This window comes from Lontra canadensis, unplaced genomic scaffold, assembly GCF_010015895.1.
Source record: "Lontra canadensis isolate GAN:19392208 unplaced genomic scaffold, GSC_riverotter_1.0 scaffold202, whole genome shotgun sequence".
Classification (NCBI taxonomy): domain Eukaryota; kingdom Metazoa; phylum Chordata; class Mammalia; order Carnivora; family Mustelidae; genus Lontra; species Lontra canadensis.
This window is the reverse complement of record NW_022631196.1, coordinates 677,302-699,837: the sequence shown is the minus strand read 5'-3', so window position 1 is coordinate 699,837 and position 22,536 is coordinate 677,302. Positions and strand designations below refer to the sequence as shown.

The following is a 22,536-nucleotide window of genomic DNA, read 5'->3' as shown; positions in this document are numbered from 1 at the left end:
TCAGAGCCTTAACTCTATTAATTCACTACCCAGTAACTAGATATTGTCCAAAAAGTACATTCTTTGAAACCATATACTGGAAGCAAAGCTGACAGGGTTCCAAGGATTCTGAAACAAGGTCACTGTCACTAGTATTTTGCTGTCATCTGCATTCCCCTTCTTATGGATGACATCATCACGGGGCCGTGTAAATCGATCACTTAATAGCATTTAGAAAATACTGCAGTGGGGAACAGGTTATAAAAAAAAAATGCCCCAGTTTTATTCTTTTTCTTGGCAGAAATGTCATACCTCTTAAACTGAGGGTTTGTGCATGAGTGCACTGTGAAACACACAGATGCCATTTTATTCCCCGTCTTTATTTTTCCACTTCTTCTCAGAATGACATTAAATTGTATTAAATAGCCTTTTGTCCACAGGGCACAGACCACCCCGCATATGATAATGTATTAATGCCCCACGTTCCAGCCACTGAGCTGAAACATTCTGAGACTTGGAGGATAAGTATGAAGCACCATTGTGTGTATAGCCTGCTAACAACTGTGACACATACTAATAGAAACATACCTAATAAATTACTGCTTTCAGGTCTAGCAAGCTGACATTTCTCTGCAAGGGACAATTTTATATTTGTGGCGCAGAACAAAATTGCTTCATATGAAGCCACTGTGGATTAGCATAAAAATTAACACTTAAATTTCGGCTTATTTTCCACCCTCTCCTCCTGCCACAACAATCAATTCCTCTTATAAATCTGATTAGATTTTATGATGCTTATTATTCAGAGCATGTCTCAACACAGCATTCACAGGCTTGAAGACTATTTGTTTAAATAGAAAAAAGAAGCAGATAAATCTATAGGTATTTTTTATTACCCCATTCCCCACCAGTTTCTTTCTCATATTGTAACATCAGTAATTGATTGCACACATTAATTAACATGTAAGGTAGAAATTCTGCATTATGCATGATTTATTTTCCTATCTGGTGAGTAGGTTTGTCTGCTGCCCTTGTGTTTCTAGGACATTGGGCTCGATTCTGGTCCAGACATAAATGCCAATGCTCATTCCCCCTGAAAGTTATTAATGTCAGATATGAAATGAGATTTTTTATTTCACCTGCTTACTAATCCACAAAAGCTGTTTTGAGTGATGCAGGCTTAAACGCCAAAATTTGAAATGATATATTGCTACATCTGATAACATGCAAATATGTTCATTAGACATAATTTAGCAGGAGAGAATAGCAACACTTTTATAACAAGTCTAGGTCAAAAATGGTTGTTAATTAAACAAGTCATGAAAAATGGCATTACAAGGAGACTGTCCAGCAGACACCAGACTTTCTAATGATATGCCGCTGGTAGGTACCCAACGCTTCCCACTAAAACGGAGAAAGGGGAAAAAAAAAAAAACCAACTTTCTGAGCATTTCACATAATCTAAAGCAAGGTTAACAAAACTATACCCACATTAGGAACCTCAAATTGATCACGTATTCTTCTTAGATTTTAATGGTAACACACTCTACTTCTCCATTTGAAGATGTGATTTCACTTTCTGTCTTAGTGGCTTAAAGTGATTGATATGGTTGACTCCTTCATGAATACAGCAGAAAAGAAATTAATATTATATCCGGCCATGCTTCTAGCTGCCCTGAGTGTTCATGGCTGTGTATGTTAAATCCAGAAGAGCGATAAGCATAGGATGATTGGTCGGTGAGGGCAGGGTTGGGGAAGGAGGTGGATGGAGGATGAAGGCAAGGCACAGGGGAACTGCGGGTCTGTGTCTCCCTTTTCTGGTAGTCCCTCCCAAGGGGACGCTTCGGTTACCTAGGGAACCAGGTTTAGCAAGAACTCTTTTGATTGGCCATGAGTTGAGATTCAGATGGGTGGGGCTCTGGTAAGTAGGTACTCCAGGCCACCTTGTGGTGAGCGGCTTGGCTTCTTGGATTGAGGCTTCCTGAGTACCTAGGGGAAGGACGGTACCTTGGGAGTGAAGTACCGTCTAACAGAAGGCCGGGGGAGTTTCCAACTAGCCACCCATGCCGCCTTCTGTGCCGCAAGGGAAGTAGTCATAGAGTGGCAAGGGCTGAAAACATCTTCTGGGACCAACAGATGACCCTCAACGGATACTACCCAAGCCCACATGGGTGAAGCCATCCATGAGTTGGTGTTCCACTTATCCAAAGGATCCTTGTAGCTGGACACTTGAAGCCCAGTCTGTAAAGCAGGGAAAACACCTCTACACGTCTGGAGTCATGCACAGTAAGGGAAGTTGAGTGGGAGAGCGAATAACAAATTCAGCAAACCGAAAGTAGTCCACATCTAAGCCACTGGAACAATCGTATTCATGACACCAACTCAGGCACAAAAGTTATGCCTAACCTCACCCATTTGGTGGGGGCAGGTCCATCCCCAAATACTTCATGTCCAAGTGTAAAATACTCTCGCTCTCAGCCTGGCTTGCAGACAAAATGACTACTACTGCTAGAAATCTCACCTCATCTCTGCATTGCATTTTATGGTTTCTGTGCTTCTCAATAAAGAATCTCAACTAGTGAACCAGGCACCATGGCATTCATCTCCCCCATCTTTCATTGATAATGTGATATTCTACAAAAGAAAATAGATGGAAACTTGGTGGAGGAAGAAAAGGAAATGCTCATTCTACAGGACACTTTGGTATCTTTTTTATCCCACGGAGCCCTTCCTTACATCCACTACCCACTCCGCATATGCCCCTCGTGAGTTTATCTGGACAGACAGCCCCTCCTGTCCTCCCTGTCACACTGCAGTTCTGGTTCCTGGACATGACTGTCCGTTGCTTCCCCCCTGGGGGATTCTGACAGGTCTCACATTCTAGGAGGAGGCCAAGGATGGGTAAGGGGCACAAGACTTGTTGAGGAAGTCCAGGGGGGACCCTATAAATTCTCAGGCAGTAGGGAAGCCCTGGGATGGAAGATCTCAAAGACCCCAGCACAAAAGTGGTATTTGGATACCCCAGTCACGGTCGACAGGTTTAATGGTGTGCCTCAGGGGCCAATGATTCCTTCTTGGGGGCCCCTGGTACTATGTACCCGACTTCACGTGCCTCCATATCCGATGATGAGGGAGATAGCCAGGGTCAACCCGGGGTCACGGTTAAACTATCCCACATTTCCCCAAAGCCTTGAATTCATTTCAAAGTGTTTCATCTGTTGAATGAATGAACTAATGCATACATGAACAGATAGGAGAAGAAGTGAATGAATGCGGAAAGGCACGTATAAATGGGTGGATGGAGAGATAAGAACTGAAAGAGTTTTTTAAAAGCAATAAATGCATGAATTAATGTGTAAATGCAAAAATGCATATGTAGAGGAAAAGTGCTTCAGGAATGGATGAAAGAAAACCACTGGTATCTTTTTCACAAGCAGGTATCCACACAGTTCTCCTGCAGGCCCGCCCAGGGGGCTGATGGACAACATAAGAGAAGAAAGAGTAAGCAAGGTCTTCTTTGTCATGGGGTTTGGTCGCCCATCCTTGGCTTCCTTCCCACCTCTTAAGATAAGCTTATGGGCCAGCCAGTAGGATTCTGCACAAACTCTCCCAGGCTCATGAAGGAGATGGATATTCCCGCCCCCTGGCTGAACCTGGAGGATGACAGAGGTCGGTGAGCTGGGTCTGACCATGACAGCTGGCCCGGCGCAATCCTGCACCTGCTGGACACTGACAGAATCTTCCCGAGAGGCAGGAGCCACAGCCGTCAGGGTCACACACCCTCGCCCAGTGCCCAGTACATGCCGGCACTGGAAGGACGAACCACACATCACCCGCACCTCGATGTATCCACCTAACGAATGGGGACAACGCATCCAAAAGAGTGTCTGGCGCCAATGACTGCTCAACAACCATCCATCATCGTCCGAACTGCTGAGCAGTTCTGCCCTGTGGGTTCTGGGTCCCCTGCTTGTGGAGGGTTTGCTCCCAGGTGGACATCCAGCTCTACCAAATGCATCGGCAGCCAGGCTCTCCAAAGCAGAGGACTAGCCGGTAGGAACCCTCATGACTCCCTTCAAGTGTATATTTTATGTCTTCCACCAAGCTCCACTGACCTGCCTGAACATAGATATTTTCTACTTAAAATGCCTATACTGGGTTCATCTTGGTAAGGCTTTGCTCTTCTGTAGAACTTGCTTTCCTATCTACACAACCAAGAACTTCGTCTAGCTCGTGGGTTTTCAGCACTTCTGAGCCTAGTCCTTTTCCGAAGAGGTCTTTCCACATGCGAGCTGATGAAGGCCACAGTCAAAGCTGCAGAGGAGACCCCTGAGTTCTCCCCTCCCTGTGGCTCTCACGACCTCTCCTTGGAACTTCTGGGGTGTCATGGAAGCCAGTTTGAGAACTATTGGACTGGCGACTTACGGATGGCCAGGAAACCGTGACTGTTCGTTGCATGGGGAGGCGTTCTGGATGCCTGGGAGTCAGCTGGACCGCATGCCCACTGCGGGACAGTCCTGAACACCCAGTCAGCCTGGGGTTGCACGGTGGCGTAGAAGCTAGACAGATGACCCCAGCCCTGACTAGCCTCCAGCTCCTTTCTTCGACATCCAGCTCTGCCATTAGTTCCAAGCCAGCTCCCTCTGAGGCAGGCACTCAGGCTCAGACCCGGTCTTCTTAGGTCTATGGCTCCTTGGGCACATGTCAGGAGAGCGAAACACCCTTAAACAGACTGGTCAGGAGACTCTCTCAGAGATCATCTCCCAGAACGAAGACAGGAAGTCATCTGAAATGTCTCAAAGCTGACTGACTGCATTTTCCTCTTTCCTCCCTCCCACCTTAACTGGAGGAGGGACACTTTGACCCCAATTTCCGTTACCTGAGTACCACCTTCTCCTTATCCCATCTGCTTAGACCTGCGCCATTACCTAGTTAGGAATCTTTTTGAAATCGACTCACAGGTTTCCTTCCATCGATTTGTTCCAGATGGAAATTTTGTATAATACTGCCCGAAATAAAAAAAACGTATTTATTCTTCATTTAATAGGTAAAACCAATGTCCTGCCATATCAAAGAGGAAAACGCTCGGCCATGTTGAATCTGATGTCATCTCCTAGCAGCAGACGGCAGGCAGTGCAGGGCAGGGAAGGGGCACACCAACTTTGGGGGAGGGGCTTGGCCATGAACCCTCCCCGCCACTACATTCCTGACTCGAGAACCTGAAAAGCTGGCTAAGTCCCAGTTTCCTGGTCTGTGAAATGGGATGATAATCATACCTATCTTATAAGGTTGTTGTAAGAATTGAATTAAGTAAGATAATTAATTAATGATTAATTAATTGAGGTGACAAGCCTGGCATGTAGTTGGCTGTTGTTGTTGTTGTTGTTATACTAAAACATAAGCCAGGAGGAGGGGGAAGATCTCACAGACCTGGCCGTCTATCATGGGTTTGCGACAGAACGTGGGCTTGCATACACTGAACTAGACAAACTGAGTGACACAGGGACAAGGCCAGGGGCTAAGCATGAGTAGCCCGGTCCTCACCTAGCCCCACTGCTAGCCCACTGGCAGCCTCTGGAGTCCCATCCCAGGCACACAGCCTGGACTCTCCCAAGTCTACAGTTTGAGGATCAAACACAGAGGTCCCCGAAGGACCTTCTGGCCATGGGGAAGTCAAGTCCCTGAGCCCAGCACGAGACCAGCCATGCTAAATAACGACTCTGCTCCAGCTTCCAGGCTGCGGCAGGCGCTGGTGAGGGGGGTGGAGGGAGAAAAGGGCAAGAAGTAACTGAGACATAAGGCCCAAGGTTGGCACATGTTGGGTCCCCAGACTGAGACCCCTAACTGGCAGAAGGCCTCGAGTGTGGGGGATGGGACCTGAGAGCTGGCACAGGGATACACATCAGCACAGCTCCCAACCTCCAAGGTACAGCACCCTAGGCTGGGTATCTCCCTTGGCCTGCTTTCCGAGGGTCACCCATGGCCTTGACTCACTTCCTCAACATCTTCTGCTTTGTGACCATTCACATCCACACATTACCTTAAAGAAGTCCCAAAGAGGCAAACTTCACAGGGGACCCTCGGGGGTGACCAGCCTCCTGCCTCCTCCCCAACCCACCCCAGCATCCGTGGGTGAGACTTTCTCAGGAGCAGAAGCATGTATCTGTGTCCTGAGCAGCATCTGGGTCCCCCAAGAACAGGTCACCATCTCCCAGTTTTTACAGCAAATTGTCCCTCCACAAAAGGGTACCCGCTTCACAGATATTAACAAGAAAGCCACACCCTCAAGAATCTGGTAGAAACCTTGGGCCTTCGCCATGGCAAGTTCACGCATGCATGTTAAGTGTTTCTCCCATTGCCTGGAGGCTCTGAGCCTCCCCTGGGAACCCCAGTCAGCAGCCCTGATGTCCATCACCCCCCGCCCTCCTTGCCTCTAGATGGGCACCGGCCTGCCCAGAGTAAAGACCTTCCTGCAGGCACCATCCCCCCCACCCCAAGTGAGAGCCTCCCCCAGGCCAGTCCCTTGCACTGGGAGAGGGAGGTGCTAAAAAAACTCATCCACATCAGTCAGTAGTTCTTGTGATGGTTATCACAGAGAGGCGCTCGCCCACCCCCCGGAATCCCTAGGTGTAGGCTTCCGGATGAACGACACAGGCAGATGTCCGTTTTGGAGGCATAAACACGTGTTCTCTAAAATAGGCAATGTTGAGTCTCTGGTACAAAATGAGGGTATAAAGCCGACACTGTTTACAATCTGCTGGATCCCTTGGACTTGGGAGCCTTTTCCAGAAACAGTCATGTGAAAGGCACTTTCTTAGGAGCGTGTGCTTGTCTTCGTCCCAGGCAAGCTAGGGGGATGCTACCATAGAAGGTTCTCCCCAGGGGCCCACGTGTGTCCCCACGGGGGTGGGAGGCACCAAGGGGACAGACCCAGGGAAGCAGCCCCAGGACGCACCCGAGGACCACCCAAGGACCTGCCCCTGTCCTCATGTGAACGGGCTCATCCCACCAGGACTGACCAGCCCTGCAGCTCGCACAGTGGCTGACAAAACCCAAATCATTTCTTCAGGTGTTCACCGCTCTACAGTCTTTATGAAAACAAACTGTGTAAGAAACCAACAACAACCACAAAAAAATGTATTTTCTCATTTCTTTGAATTGTTCTGCTTGGCAATTTTATTGCGCATTAGTTCAAAATAAGCTACCAATAAAGTTGGATAAAATTAAACTCATACTGGAGTCTTTCCCTCAATAATTTGTGTCGGGTTGTTTTTATTTTCATAAGGATTTGAAATGCAATGTTATCTGAGGTTCAGAATTTCACTGTCTGGATGGTCCCAACTTAATCTCCTACTGGGCTTATGAATTCCAGTCTCCGTTCTTTTAAAATTAGTTGAGTTCTACTGTTAGCTTCAGACCAAGAGGGCTCTGTGGCCGTTTTGTCTTTTCCTGTACAAAAACACGACAGAACACCAGAACCTTCCATAGTGTAATTAGGCTTTAGAAAAATCACGTGATTTATAATTTAGCAGAACCTCAGAACACGGCCTGATTCTCACCCTGAAAGTCAACACTGGTTTGCGTGTATGATTTCAGGAAGGCGCTTGTCTTAAAGGGAGCATTTGTGGATAGGCCAAAATGATTCACTTTTAAGACGGAAAAAAAAAAAGAAAAGAAAAGAAAGAAAAAAAGAGAGACATCTTAGGAGTAAAAATAATGTGCAATCGTAATTTGATTATAGCAAAAATCAAACGTGGTGTGTTGTAGGCAAACAATAGGAATTTTTATGCAACTAAACATTTTTCTGGCCATCTAACCATGATTTATACAACTAAAATGATAAATTTAATCCCATCACCAGTAGATCAATTGTAGGTATAACAGATAAAACCTGAATAAATCATCGTATCACTGTATTGGAAACACAAACAGCAGATAGAAGCGGGAGTTCAGACTTTAAACTGAAATCTGTTTCCAGGCATTCCAAGGACAATTTGCAGTGGAGAAGTTCAATGTATACACAAAGTCATCTGATCCAAATATGCTAATGATTTTTATTGGTCAAATCTTAAAAGTGAGGTTTATTTTTATGAGTATGCATTAATTAACCCAGCATGGACTATCTCTCAGACTATCTTGCCAGGGACTTTCATTTAAACATGTTTATTGTGAAATGTTTGCATTCTCCACATTTGCGGCCCACACACAGATTATTTCATACTTTCCTTTAGAGCACTTAGAAAAGTTAAAAGGAGTTATTGTTTTTGATTAATGCCATTTTGGGCAGTTAAAAAAAAAAAAAGGCAGTTCCAAACCCTAACTCTGCATAAATTCTTTGACATTGAAAACAATGTCTGTAAATTCTAGGGCACAGAGATATGGGGCGAGGGGCTGTTTTAAGGTGGCCAGCTGAAACCGAACCTTGGTCCCTCGGGTGTTTGCATGAAACTCATGTGGGATGGCAATGGCTCGACGTGGTACAGCTATCAGTCCTGAAAAAGAGAGGCAGCCTGCTCGGGGCCGTGGCGTGGGGCCGTGCAGATGGCAGTTCTAAAGCCTTGCCTGTCATCTTTTGATTAAGAAAAGGAAATGATTTCACTAAAAAGATATTCCCTCTTGTGTTGTTTTGTTTTAACTAAGTTTGTACTTTCCACCAAACTGGACATATTTACTGAGACTCATAAGTTACTCCACGATTACTAACATCACGGCAATCTCAAGAAACTATTTTTTTCCTTGCCAATTATCCAAATATCATAACTATAAAATATCTTAAAACATTCTCCGTACTGTAAACATCTTAGCTACAAAGCTTCGAGTGTAAACAGTGTGATGCATCAGAATGGTTTTAAGCGATGTTATAAAAAGTGCTCTTAAAAACTAAACAAAAATGTAAAGCTTCCATCTGTTTTATGATTTTTCCACTGCTGAACGGCTGCTGTGTGCCAGTTCACTGAACCGTGGCTTGCTAAAGAGATTTCTGGGGTCACAGATTGAAAAAACAAAGAGCACGTCTTTAATGGTGGGATTTTTTTTTTTTTTCTCAAGTCGTCCTGACATGGCTGGAACGGAATGAAGTGTGCGACGGCAGGAGACAAGGGACGGCAGACGCTCAGGCTGCCTGTTGCAGAAGGAACCCTCTCTCTGAGAGACTCGTGTTTTCTAAAGGATGTCATTTCCGCCATTACCTTGGGGTTTTCGGTGATGGTCTACTGACGACCTCAATACTCTCTTACTTCCTCACAGAATTTTCTTCGAAGCCTTGCATGTACAGGTTAAAAATAGATGGCAAATTGCACACCACGAAAAAGCATTCGGGCTTATTTCTGTGTACAAACGCAGGTATGACACTGGGTAGTTTAGAGACTACGGCCTTCCCTCTGCTCCAAGCCCTGGTCCAAGGGGATGCCGGGCTGCCCGGGCAGGTCGAGGACTCCTCAAAGATGCAAGAGGAAAACCGTCCTTGGCCTGGAAGATTGGTCTCTGATGCACTGGGAAGTTGAGAAGGGGAGGGAGCTGAGAGAGAATGTGCGTGGAATCCAGTCCCAGCGCTCTGATGACATTGCTCCAGGGGGAGTTGAGGAGGAAGGAGAAGCTGGGTCCAGTGTAGTCTCCCATCAGGGGCGGACTACTGCCCAGATGTGTTCTGGGGGCCCTCTGATCACCTAACCCTTGTCCCCTGAGGCCACATCTGAGGCATAACAGCCACAGGGACACAGGGTTTGGGCTTCTTGGACAGATAAGCTGCCCCTTGTTCCCGCAGAGATGGAGCTACTAGGGCCTGTGGGGGGTGGGGAGATCTCTGACCTCCACCCCAGGAGAGGTTCAGAATTTGACCAGATGTCCCGATTCCCACTGCTGCCCCTTAGGACAGCAGACATCTCCAGAGCTGGGATGGTGTGTAGTGGTCTGCCAGGGGCTAGGGTTTAGCTGGGAGTCTGCTTGTCTTTCCTGGGGTGACAAATGCACATGAGACCTCCTGCAATGCAGTCATCTAGCTCGCAACGGTGGGGTACCCCAAGATGGGACTCCTTAACAGATATGCAGGGAAGAACACCTCCCAGTCCATGGCTCCCACCCACCCACGGCCTGTCTCCGCATGGCTGTCCTGACCCGGTCTCCCTCTCCAACCTCTCTTCCACACCCCAGGGCCACGCTGCCCCTCCTGTCTCCCGACAGTGCAGAGGCCTCATACCCTCACCCGAAGGTGGGCTTGTCCATCTCTGTGAGTGGCTCTGTGGGTCAGAGTGGGAGGCCTGTCATGGGCAAGGGCCCCTCACCCAGGTCCCTGGTGAGACCAGCACATCTGTGAGCAGATCCCTGCCCAGGGATGAGCAAGGGCCTATGGGTGCCACACCCTGAGGCCAGAGGGCACTGCTTGGCAGGATGGGCACCCTTGAGAAGCAGACCTGAATCCACACACATGCTCCCTCCTCCTCCTACCAGAATGTCAAGCCTGCACCGCGCCCAGCAGACCAGTGACCAAGAGAGACACCCCCCACCCCCTGGAATGAGTGCCCGGCTCCACGAGCTCTTCCAGGACTCCCACGGCACTTGGAGCTTCAAGAGGCCCTGCCAGACCCCAGACAGCCCCACGCGCCCTCCGGCCCGGCGCCCGCGGCTGCAGCGGCCCAAAGCTCACCCAGCCGGTGGGCCCCGTGGGTTGGCGTGATTCTGCGCGCATTCCAAATTTAAATCTGGGACGCTCTCCCCTTCCTTCGCTGCTCCAGAACATGGGGGAGGCATCTGCCTGGAAACAGCTGTCACCCAAAGGAGGGGGCAGCACATGCGTCTCTCCTGCACGCACGGCCGTCAAAAGCCACACATCAGCCTAGGTTACTTAGTTACAGAACTTCACAGCCTGGGGGAGAAAGGCAGGGCCAGGGAGAGAGCCCCAGGCTCCGGGCCCTGCACCCCACACCTGTCCACAGAGCTCTGCAGGGGACGCTGTGTCCCTGCTTCATCGTAGGGAAATTGAGGCCCTGTGCTCCAGGTCACTCCGCGGCTAAAATAACGCGGTAATCACGATAGCAAACAACAGGAGCTAATCCTCACTGGCTTGTGATATCGCTCACCATGGGCCGGCTCCCCTTGATGTGGCTTAGGTTCGAACCCCTAGCACAGCCCCAGTAATGCCATCAACACCGCCCTCAACAGATAGGAGGATGCTCAGGGGAAGGAAGGTCCCGTAATTCGCCCCAGGCAAAGTCACCAGGTAGTGAGAGAACCAGGAGTCAAGGCCAGGCTGTCTGGCTCCCTTCCCCTGCCACGATGCCACCCTGTCTGTCACTGACATCGCGGGCATCACTGGTGCATAAGGACAGCAAACACGGAGTCTCACGGGGAGCCGGCTAAGTTCTTTCGACTTAACGCAATATTACATTTAATTCCTATTATTCAGTTTATCCTCAAAACACGGATATCTGGAAAATGAGGCTCAGAGACCTGCAGCTTTCTGAAGGTTCACCAGAGAACAGCAGCATGGGAGAGAGGGGGGCCGGCATGCCCCCGTCGAGGACCCATCCCGGGCTGCAGCATGCCTCCTGCCAGGATCCGGGACGGGATTTCTGAAGAGGAAAGCAGACAAGCACTGGTGTGTCGTGCTCATCAAAGTGCTAGAGATGCTGTTTGGGATTTGCTGCTCCTGCCAACCCATGTGTACTTCTCACTAAGGCTAATCTCGATTATAATGAGGGTTTATACAAAGTCTAGAGAAAGGAGGAAGGCCAAGCCTAAATCTACAGTTCATGCAGACGGGGGTGGGAGTTATGACAAACACTGACCATATTTAGGAGAAGTTGGGAAACTGGGGGCGCCAGCCATTCGGCTCAGCGACCCAACTTCGTGGGCCAAGCAGCCCGGCTGGGAGCGTCCAATGCCAGCGCTGGCTTCCCAGGCTGTGCAGAGCCACAGGCAGGGGTTTCCATCCATCTCCCCTCAAGGGGTCCAAGTTCCAAGAGCAGGAAAGGGGGTGAACTCGAGGGGCAAAACAGAATTACAAAGGAGTCACAACCCGGCTGCCATACAGAGAGGCGGAGGTCCCCAGAACCAGGATTCAAGCACAAGACCTGGGACCAGGGACCTGCAAAGCCACGATCTACCCTTCCCTGAGTTCCCACAGCTCAGATACAGACAGCATGAAAAATGCTGGCGGGTCAGGCTGCACTTTCCTCGAACTAATCACTAATGAAGTTTGGGGTGAGCTATTTTGAAAGCAGCCCACACAGCATAACCACACGCCGTCATCAGCTGCCATCCTCAAATGCAATTTCATTCATAATTAAATATGAAAAAGCCACCACCTTAAAATAACATCAGGGGTCACAGCTGAACTCCCCGGCCTGGATTTTGGCCTCTGCTGACCTCTCCGAGATGGTCCCCAACACCTCCCAGGCGGAGGCACACACGCTCACTCCAAGCCCACGAGTCCACCTGCCCTGACCCTCCACCCGCCAGACACACCTGCGGGCCTGCCTCCACACCTCTGCCCATCCCACCTTGCCTTCTGTGCATACCCTTCTCCCTCCTCTCTGCCTCCAGGTGCCAGCTGGGACTCAAGGGTCAGCTTGATTGGGCACCACAGCTCCAGAGAAAGCTTGGACAGGCCAAACCTGACAGGCCCTTTGCCAGCCTCTGAACTCTGTAACAGTGGCTTCTGTGAACCTCCAGCAAGGCTGCTCATGCATGCTTGGTGTTCTCTTCTCTTTGCCCTTCCAAGCACCATTAGGATTACAAGCATGGACATCCCATTCATTCATTCATTCATTCGTAATATTTACTGAGCACCTTCTATGTGCCAGATGCCAGAGAAGCGACAGTGAATGATCAGACATGGCCCTGGCCCTCCTGGAGGTCACCTTCTAGACACAACAGATGAGAAATACAACAATAAATATGCAGTAGATTTTTCTAGCTGGACTCAGTCTGCCGCGGTCAGGTCCTGCCCTACACTCATATTGGAATCTAAACCAGTGTAGGACACAGGCTATGCTGGCCAGCCCACGGTTCTGGGCAGGTCACCTCCTCCCTGGTCCATCCATGGCTCTGCTCCAGATCTCCTCCTGGATCCGCATTTAGGAGATATTCACTGGGTGGGGACAGTCAGAGCTGGGTGGACGTCAGCCCCCGAGACAGCCCCCTCTGGTACCAGCAAGCGCTGGGTGGATGCAGCATGAGTCTCCTCACCTCATCTCCTCCCCAGTGCCTGGTGGGGGTTCCTCTCGAGGGAGTCCGTTCTCTCAGCCGACACATGCCCTGAGGCTGTGAGGGCCGCTTTCTGCCCAGTTCCCTGGGCTGTCCTGAGGCACGGAAAGAATCTTTCTTACTGGAACTGTCCCCAGACAATGGTCTTTAAAATACTTCTGCTGGTGCACTAACCACCTGCGCTTAGGGCATGGGCTTATTCTCTGTCCTGGTCCTACATGGGTACCCTCCAGGCTTGCCACCACAGCTCAACATTGAGCCATCCGGTGACCAAGAAGACCACAGTGCTCAAGGTGGGGCCAGGCTTCCAGAAGCTCATGGACCTCAAGGGAGAGGAGATGCTGCACGTGCAAGGCCAGACACGACATGCACCTGGCAGAAGGCAGCGGCTTTACGCCAGCTTTGTTAGTGAGATCCACGATCCAGCTGAGCTCCGAACATGCATTGTCATCTTTGATCCACAATAGCCCTATTAGATCAAGAAACGAAGGCTCCAGGAGGCCGAGTGACATGTCCAAGATTCCATAGCGAACCATGGAACCAATGCCCAGGTCCCAAGCCTGCTTCTTCCCCACCTGTGCTAAGTTGTCCACGTCCTGGCCTCTGCTGCTTGGGTCATGCCCTAGTCCCGCACACCCTATGGAGACCTCAGGGTCTCAGCATCACCATGGTCAGGCCGCTGTGTGATGCTCCCACAGCGCTGTCATCAACACAATAAGCCCAGGAAACAGTGGAGGAGATGGAGGGTGTCTGCGGGGAGCTGTGACCTCCCCACGATGACTGCGGAAGTGTGTCCTCACCTGCTGTCACACCCACACACCCAGACCCTGCTCCAGTTCTCACGGTCCTACTCTCCTCATCTGACAGGCGGGAAGTCACAGTCGCCTGCCACATGGGAATTGGGTTAGAATCCCAAAAGTAAAAGACGGGTTTCAGGGGCTGGTAAGTTCCTTCGTGGACTTTCTGAGTACTCAGGGAATAAGCTTTTAGAAACATCTTTCTCCATCCCTCTCCAGGAATTGTGCAGCTTGGGGTCCATTTGGGATGTCAGTATCAATACCCAAACCATCAGAATTATGAGTCTTTCTACATAAAGGGAGGAGAATGTTCTGGAACCCCAAGCACTCACTTTCAATTGGCTAAGCTGCTTCTTTTTCTGGTTGCTATCACACTCAAATGCACGCATGGCACTCTCTTTTTATTGAAAGTTGTGGGTCTGTCACCAATCATGTCCATCAATAATCAGCAGATTACCAGCCTGCTTGTGCAGACACTTCTATTTTCAACCTGAAGGGTGGTTTGGGGGTTTCTTTTAAATTTAACTATCCTCATTAAGGATTCATAGCACACCAAAAGAGCGATGTTTTAAAAAAAAAAAATCATCTTTGCAGAGAAGGAATATCAGCAAAAATAATCACTATTCCAGGCTCAACAATGAGTCCCTAATGAGGACAGCAGTCATCAGTTAAATAAACATATCATTAGGGTGAGAATGGATGTGTCAACACAGACACAGTCCACTAATTTGGGGAGAGGAGAGATAGGTCGTCTGTAGTTAGTCTCGGTGGGGTCCGGCTGGAGGGTGGGTGTGTCTGTGGCAGAGTCATAGCTCATCTTTCAGAGATAGGGCTCAGGGTGTGGGTGAGGTCAGATCAGGTTAGGTGGGAGCTACCAATGAGACAAATGACAGAAGGTGGACAATGGGACACTGCCCAAGGGATCAGGTAGCCTGCAACAGTGGGCACGTTTTATCCAGGAAAGATCCAGAAACCTCCAGAGATAGCACAGATCAGGAAGACAAGAAGAGGAGACTCTTAGCCAGACATCCCACCGCCATGTTGTTCCCAGAGGCCAAGCCCCTCCCTGGGCAGCCAGGGTGGGCACAAGGTATCCACCCAGCTCTCCTCAACAGCAGCCCCATGGCGAGGCTTCCTCTGACAATGCAGAATCCAAGGGTACTTCCTGAGGAGTGGCAGATGCCCTGCCTGGGGTCCACAGTCCTCTAGAGATGAAATTGGGGCTCTAGCCCGGGAAAGGAGGCTGGATCACGGAAGCATGAGCTCTCTCCACAAAGACTCTGAGTAGTTTTAGGCATCAGGCAGTGTGCTAAGTGCTGGAGTGTAGCGTAGAACAAGGGGCATTTGGCCTTCTCCCTCATGGGGCTTAAATTTGTGGGTGGGGGGAGGAATTAAATTAGGATAATTACAGGATATAGGAAAGTGTTACAGAGGGAATAAACAGGGTGAGAGACAGCCAGCAATGGGGGTCTTTCTGAGGAGAGGACATCTGAGCCGAGGTTTGGGAAAATGACTGTGACAGCAAAGGAGCCAAGGGCAAGAGTAGGAAGCAGGGCAGTGGCTGAGGGTGTGTGTGCATGCAACAGAGGGCGTGTACCAGCACGCTCCTCCGAGACCGCTCCTCTGAGAAGGATGGAAGGGCTGAGGTCACGGGGGTACCCCTGCCCGCAGAAAAGACAAGAGCCAAGGATTTGTACTGGGTCCGGGCTGGATGAGAAAGTCCCCAGAGGGCTCTGCTTTCTCAGGGCAAGTGAGTCGCAACAGAGGACAGCAACATGAAGGAGGACATCGTGGCCATTTTGGAGAGCGAACCCTAGAGAAACACGGCACCCTGAGAGCCCACTTCACGTCTGTCATCACAGAGGCTCGGAAAAAGCCACCAGCTTGACTGTGCCATTTTCCACCATCAGTGGAGGTGCACGGACTATCACAGACCAGGTGGTTATCATGAGCTCACCCAAGGGTACAGGTTTTCTCCAGGTGCCCACGATGAAAGGGAAGGAGGCCAGGGGACTGAGGAGGGGTACAAGGAAGGAACAGAAACGCCAGACCCGAGCTCTCAGCTGGGTGAGGATGAGCAAAAAGGTTGGGAAAGGGACAGTGAAGCAGCTGTGTCAGGGGCTGGAGACACAGGTCATTTGGCAGTCAAGGGATCACAAAAGGTGAGTTGAAAAAAAGAGCAGGTGGAGGCCAGATTTCAGTGCAGGTACCAGCCACTACCAGTGGCCATGGGCTGGATGGCCAAGATCCAGTGGAAGAAAACTTGCTGGAGATGAGAGGTCAAGAGGGCAGGGTCCAGCCTGTTGGATGCATGACCTTGACACTCTTGGGCAATGACACTGGCCAACAGAGCAGCAGCAACTCCAAGTGAAAGCATACCTCAGGAAACACCAAGACCAAAATGGCAGGCTATGAACAATTTGCTTACATCCACTCCCCTTGCTCCCTCCACAAAGAAAGCCAACTGGATATACGCATTACTGCAACAGGGCAGAAGAGATCTCAGATTGTGGTGGTCAAGGACCATCTAAGAGGAACCAGTGATCTGTCACAAAGATAAACAATATTCTTAGCTTCTGGTGTCACTGACCTCATGCCTGATTTTCCCAGTCTGTTGCTGGGAATGCAGGAGACCCTGAGACCTCAAGCTCTGAACTCCTCAAATCCAAGTGTGGAGCCAAGTGGTACAGTTACATTTGGGAAGCCATGGCTCAAGCAAGGGCACCTCTGACCCTCAGGTCAGCTTCTGCCCAGTAAAGCCCTCAGGGCTTGGAAATGGGCTCATTAGAAACAACCGGGCATTACCTGGACAGCTGCTTCTAACCCTTTCTGATCCTGGAGATGGGAGTCTACAGCCGAGAGCCACAATGCCACTTTCCAAACACCTTTGGTGGCAAAACAAGGCCTTGAATCAGGCCTCACAACTCCCAGCTCCAAAGTCCAGGGTCTTCTGAGTCCCTCGGATCCTCTCCCAGCCCAGAATCCTGCCAGGCTCTGCTCTCCCACAGCACACATGGATACAAAGCAAAAATTCCACATCCAGCCTGTATCCACAAGACCCAGTGCATGGGAATCTGCCATCAAGAGCGGGTTTTGCCCCAGTTCTGTAACTTCTGTCTAAGCTGCTTACGTGCCCAAATTTATTTTCACATAATACCAATGGCCACAAACTTAAATATGATCAGACACAGTACAATTAATATTTAACATGTGAGCACCCAAAGCCTCTTGGCGATATGATGAATACAGTACACAATATATTACTCAGTATTTACCCAACTCAGAAAAATGAGTAGTGGTGCTGGTGCTGTTGGGGAGAGGAGTCACTGTAAGTGAGCCGAAGTAGTATTTATTGATGCCTACTGTATACCAGGCAAGCTATTGAGTACTTTCAAACACAGCATCTCATTTAAGTCATGAGATTATAAAATATCAGTGAAAACGCTATTTTGCAATATTTTAGTCTATTCAACTCCATCAGTATTTTTCAAAAATCCAAGTAGCACAGTTCAATAATACTCAAATCCATTCTCTGATTTTTCTTCAGAAATTTCATAGAGAAAGTCTCCCCCCCAAAAGGCCAACCCTGTAAAGTTATGCCCCAGAGCGAAATATCTTGCCAGGGTCATAAATCTCCATTAAAAAAGTGTTTGCTTTCATGGAAATATTGACGACCTCAGAACTGAAGAGCAGGGACCGCACGGTGTGTCTGGATGCAGCAAGATGGCCTGATAAATTGTGGTTTGGGCCTTCCCTGGGCCTTCCAGGGTCTGTCCAGAAGACAACTCCAACAAGTCCTTCTAAGGGTCATAAATTAGGAGCTCTCTTAAATGTGACCGAATTTCCACTTTTACAAATGTTTTATTGTTATCGGTTGGTCCCACTTTACAAAACAGAACTCCATTAATATTACTCCCTTCGAGTTTCTGTCTATAAGCAGACATTCTGCTAGACGGGCCTGAAATATCTCCCCAGCTCCTGTTCCTCCGGCCCCTCACCTCCCAAATTCCAACTAAGCGTATTTTTTACTCAAAGGGCAAAGTTGGACTAGGATTATGCATGTTTTCCGTGCAAAGGATATGTTTTTCAACAAGCAGGACCACATTCCTGCAAAGCCAAAATATTCCCTGTAAGCTGATTGCTCCGATCCATGCGGACTTTTCTCAATAAGGCTCTGTTCTCCTGGCTTGTGGTCGCGTGACCCGGCTTTCAGGTGGGGCTCTGGACAGGTGTCTGTCTACTGAGAGGCCACAGATGAACTCTGACCCAGCCCTTCCCACTGCTAGGTGCCTCTCCCACCAAGCTGCTGGCCTCTTTGACATACAACTTTTAAAAAGCATGCCTTTTAAAAATTGCTTCACCTTGGTAAGATCTAAAAGGAGACCCATTGGTAAGTGCAGTCCCTACAGTCTTAATTCCCATAGCTAAGTCTGGACAGCACCCCCAACATCCTATCATTATGGGGGGGGTTAGGAGAGGAGAGGGAGAGCAGAACCCACGAGAACAAGATTAGAGCAGCCAATATTATTAAGTACTTCAGGACAGTCTCTCATTTTTAAAGGCCACCAAACTAGATCCGAAGTACGCCAGACACCTGGTGATGCTGGCTTCAAGAGCAGCAGGAAAACCCAAAAGGAACCCCTCTCCACATCGATGTACATGGGACAATTGTCCAGAGAAAGGCATGCCTGTCCCCTTCAGCATATACTGGGTCCAGCAAGCATCTCCCTCCTATAGGGAGGGCTCACCAGATTAGACCTTTATCAGAAGCACACACGTGGTACAAATAACTATTTGCATTACAAAACGGTTCTGAGGGTACTTGGGCGATTAGCTGAGGCTGCATGGACGGCCCGAATAATGCATCACCATTTATTGAGTGAGCAATTACTAAGAGCCAAGTAATCCATTGTGGAGAACTCCCAGTGAGCTCTGAGTGCAGATCAAGAACAGCCCGGGGCCCGCAGACGAGGTCTCACAAAGCCCCCTCGGAAAAGCAGAGCGCATGAGTTCCTCCAGGGCCTCACTGGGGGCTGCGGAGCTTTTCCTGCGATCAGGCTCCCAGCCCCAAGAAGGAGGTAGAATTTCCCCCCAGCAGCCGCAGCCCCAGCACAGGCTCTCCCAGCTTGGCGTGTTCTGCTCACTCCTGCACGCTCCAAGGCCGCGGGGACCCAACCGATGCTTCCCACATCCCTCTGGGAGGCGCCGGAGATGTCCTCTGATGAGGCCACGTGTGAGTGATGGTCACCAGAATAATCATGCATTATTTCATTTCATGCACACCAACCCCACGAAGTGCGTTTCATTTCCACCCTCCTCCCAGAAGCAGACAGGCTGAACCTTCACAGGAGTCACAGAGACTCGGGGAAGCCCGCCCACCGGCCCCGCCCACCGGCCCCCTGACCCTTAGATGCCAAGTGGGTCTCAGAGCCGAGCCCTCTCTGCTAGGAAAGTTCACCGGAAGATCCAAACCAGCCCCCAACCTCAAAGGTCATCATGACTCCTACTTCTACCCAGTGGAGGACAAACACCGCCAGAGATGGGAGAAGGGGGTACCAGAGTCTGGAAGACTGAGGACAACCAAAACCAGGCTTCCTGCGCAGACACAGGGAAACCCAGACCCAGACCCGGTTCACTCAAGCTGCCCCCCAAATCCGGTGCACGGCACCGCGTGCAGGTTGGACTTCCAAACAAAGCCCGCTTTAGGAGGCTGGGGAATAATTACAGCATGCAAATATCATGTGATTTTTGTCACTGATCTTTTAACATGCATAGCTGGGTTCATGTGTCTCCAATTCAAAATCCCAAATTGAAGACTTATGTGGAGATAATTATAAGTGAAAATCGAACACAGGCCTGGAAAACACCCTGCTTTCCTCATAAAATACCCGCATGCCGAGAAGAGCCCAGATCCCCAGAGGCAGTCGGGACAGGCTGGACCTCACCGACCACTGTGGGCTCAGTGTCCCCAGCCTCAGGTCAGTGTCCTAGCCCCAGGCCCCTAGCAGCCCAAGCCAGAGAGAACACACGCCACCACCCCCACCCCGCACTTACAGCAGCAACACACCTTTTAACTAAAACTTGTCCATGAACAGGAGATGAAAATTGCATGAGGGGAAAAAAGTGTTGTCGGGTGTTTGTTTTGTTTTGTTTTCTAAGTATCTCAGCTGAAAAAAAAAATTGTATGTCTTCCAAGGGCCACCTCACAGAGTCGTCTCAGGTCTCCCGGAGAGGGGAGGGCCCACCTGCATCACCGGGCCACCGTCTCCCTCGGTCGGTCTTCTCAGAAAGCTGTCCGTGACCACATCTCAAAGGCATCCTGAGAAGAAGCCAAAGGGACATGCCGGGCTGCCCTGAGCAGCCTCTTCTTGAGCAAAATGGGACAGCCCTGCTTCATCTCCAAATCAGTATCCTCCTTCCTTCCCCTCCCCTGCCCCCGACTCTCTCTGCATTGCCCCGGCCTTGGGCTTCCTGAGCCTGGGTGCCCCCCCCCACCCGCCACGTCCACAGGGCAGTGCCGGGGGGGGGAGCTCTAGCCCCTCCCCCGGGCCCTGCAGAGCAGCAGGAGCTCTGGGGCCCTCGCACCGGGCCGCCCTCCTCGCCCAGCCTCTTCAAAGGGGCTGCTGTTTCTCAGCACTGCCTGCTCGCCTGAGCATGGCAAGAGGTCGCCATCTGACCCCGGCACTATTAAATCTTTTTAAAGTGTAATCTTTGGGGGATTTCTGCTGTAAATAAAGAACACTCCACATGTAAAAAATAAACTCACACTCATGACTTCATGCGTGACCCCGAGTTCAATTTCTGTTTGTGATTTAGCAGAGGGGGGGACGAGGCCTGCCGCGTGCGGTCTGCAGGCCAGGGAGCGGGCTCCCTGAGCGCCCTGTGGCATCACAGCCCAGAGAGGCCACCCCTCTCCCCAGCTGGGAAATGTGCCACCCCGAGTCACCCCTCCAGACAGCCAGCCACATGGCCCAGAGGTGGCACAGCTGGGCAGCCCCGCAGCTGTGACCACAGCTTAGCTCCTCTCCACACTGGGCACATCTGGACACTGTTCACGTGTGACGACCGGGCTGGGCCTTTTCCAGGACTTGCCTCCAGCGCCATGCTCCCACCCAGGTCATGGTCCACAGAGTTGGACTCTCCCAGGACGATGTCTAAGGCTCTGTGCCCACTCAACGCCTCCACCCCAAGAACACTGGGGTGCTCTGTGGCAGGAGAAGAGAGAGAGACACGGGGCTCGAGTCAGGGGATGCCCCAAACTCAGGGATACCAATGATCTACCTCTGCCCTTAATATTCCACGGTGTCTGTATGCGCAGCCTTCCCGGGGTCTCGCCATAGCCACCGGACGCTGACGAAACAGATACTAGGTGCCTGTTTTCCATTGTACAGATGAGGAAACCACTCAAAGAAGCCCCCCAGCCAGGTGTCAGCAGCTCCGTGTTGATGGACGCCGCTCAGCGCTGCAACCACATACCAGCTGCCTCCCCTCCCGGGTTCCAACACCCAGCTGAGGGGGTGAGCCGGCCCCAAGGGTGGAGGTACAGCCATCTACAAATCACCTCCAACTAGAGCCATCTTCTGCTCTTCAGGGATGGCAGAGTGCGGGGGAGAGAGAAGGGACATATGTGCAAATTGACACCACCCCCCCACTCCGGCTAAAAAAAATCCTCATTGCCAGGTCAACTCTTATTCCCTGTGGGTTAGGAAGACAGAAATCCTGATACCAGAGCGGGGGGTGGGGGGTGGGAAAGTCTCTGGGAGTTTTCTGGAGTCCCAGGAGCTGACGCGGAGGAATCTAGAATGAGAGCATTCATACAAGGAGTCCAGCTCTCTATCTGACTGAGGGCAGACAGGTTTCTCTCCCTGAACCTCCTTTCCCTGTGTGCAAAGAAAGATCTGGAAGGTACATAAGGACTGCTATTCACCGGGAATGCCTTAGGGTGAACCAGCCTATCAGGAAGCACTGGGAGAAGAGAGGAGTGTTACGGAAGGAGACACGGTATCTATAAAATTATCAGGAGGAAGAAGATCTGACTTGGTTGGGGGAGGTGGAGTCCACAGAAAATGGCCACCTGTGTCTTTGTCAAGGATGCCCTTGCCTGAGTCTCTCACTAGAATACAGGGCAGGCAGGCCTGTATTGTGCTGTGTAGACACTCATGACATGATGGATGGATGGATGGATGGATGGACAGACGGACGGACGGAAAGACGGCCAAAGGTAGATGGACCATGAGTGGATGAGTCATAGATGAATAAATAAAGAGAAAGAGGATGGACAGACGGATGGAGAGCGGGGCAATGGGAAGGAGAGATGGTTAGGTAGATAGAGGGACAAACAGATGTGGATGAACAGAGAACAGGAGGGCTGGAAGGAAACATGGAAGACAGTGGGTAGAAGAATGGGGAACGGATGGGTTGGAGGATTGAACACTGGCCAGGGGAGAGAAACTCTCCAACAGAAGATAAAAACTCTAAGAACTAGTAGTGTCCCCTCCAAGCATGGCCAAGACCATCACGCACACCAACCCCAACATGGAAAGGAGAACAGCCTCTC

The 22,536-nt window shown here is 50.3% G+C and overlaps 1 protein-coding gene across 6 annotated transcripts in view; it reads right to left on the bottom strand.

The window, feature by feature from the left end:
- The window catches only part of ZNF536 (zinc finger protein 536), a 419,891-nt gene that overhangs the window by 309,073 nt on the left and 88,282 nt on the right, over window positions 1-22,536 (bottom strand). The gene's annotated exons all lie outside the window — the stretch shown is intronic.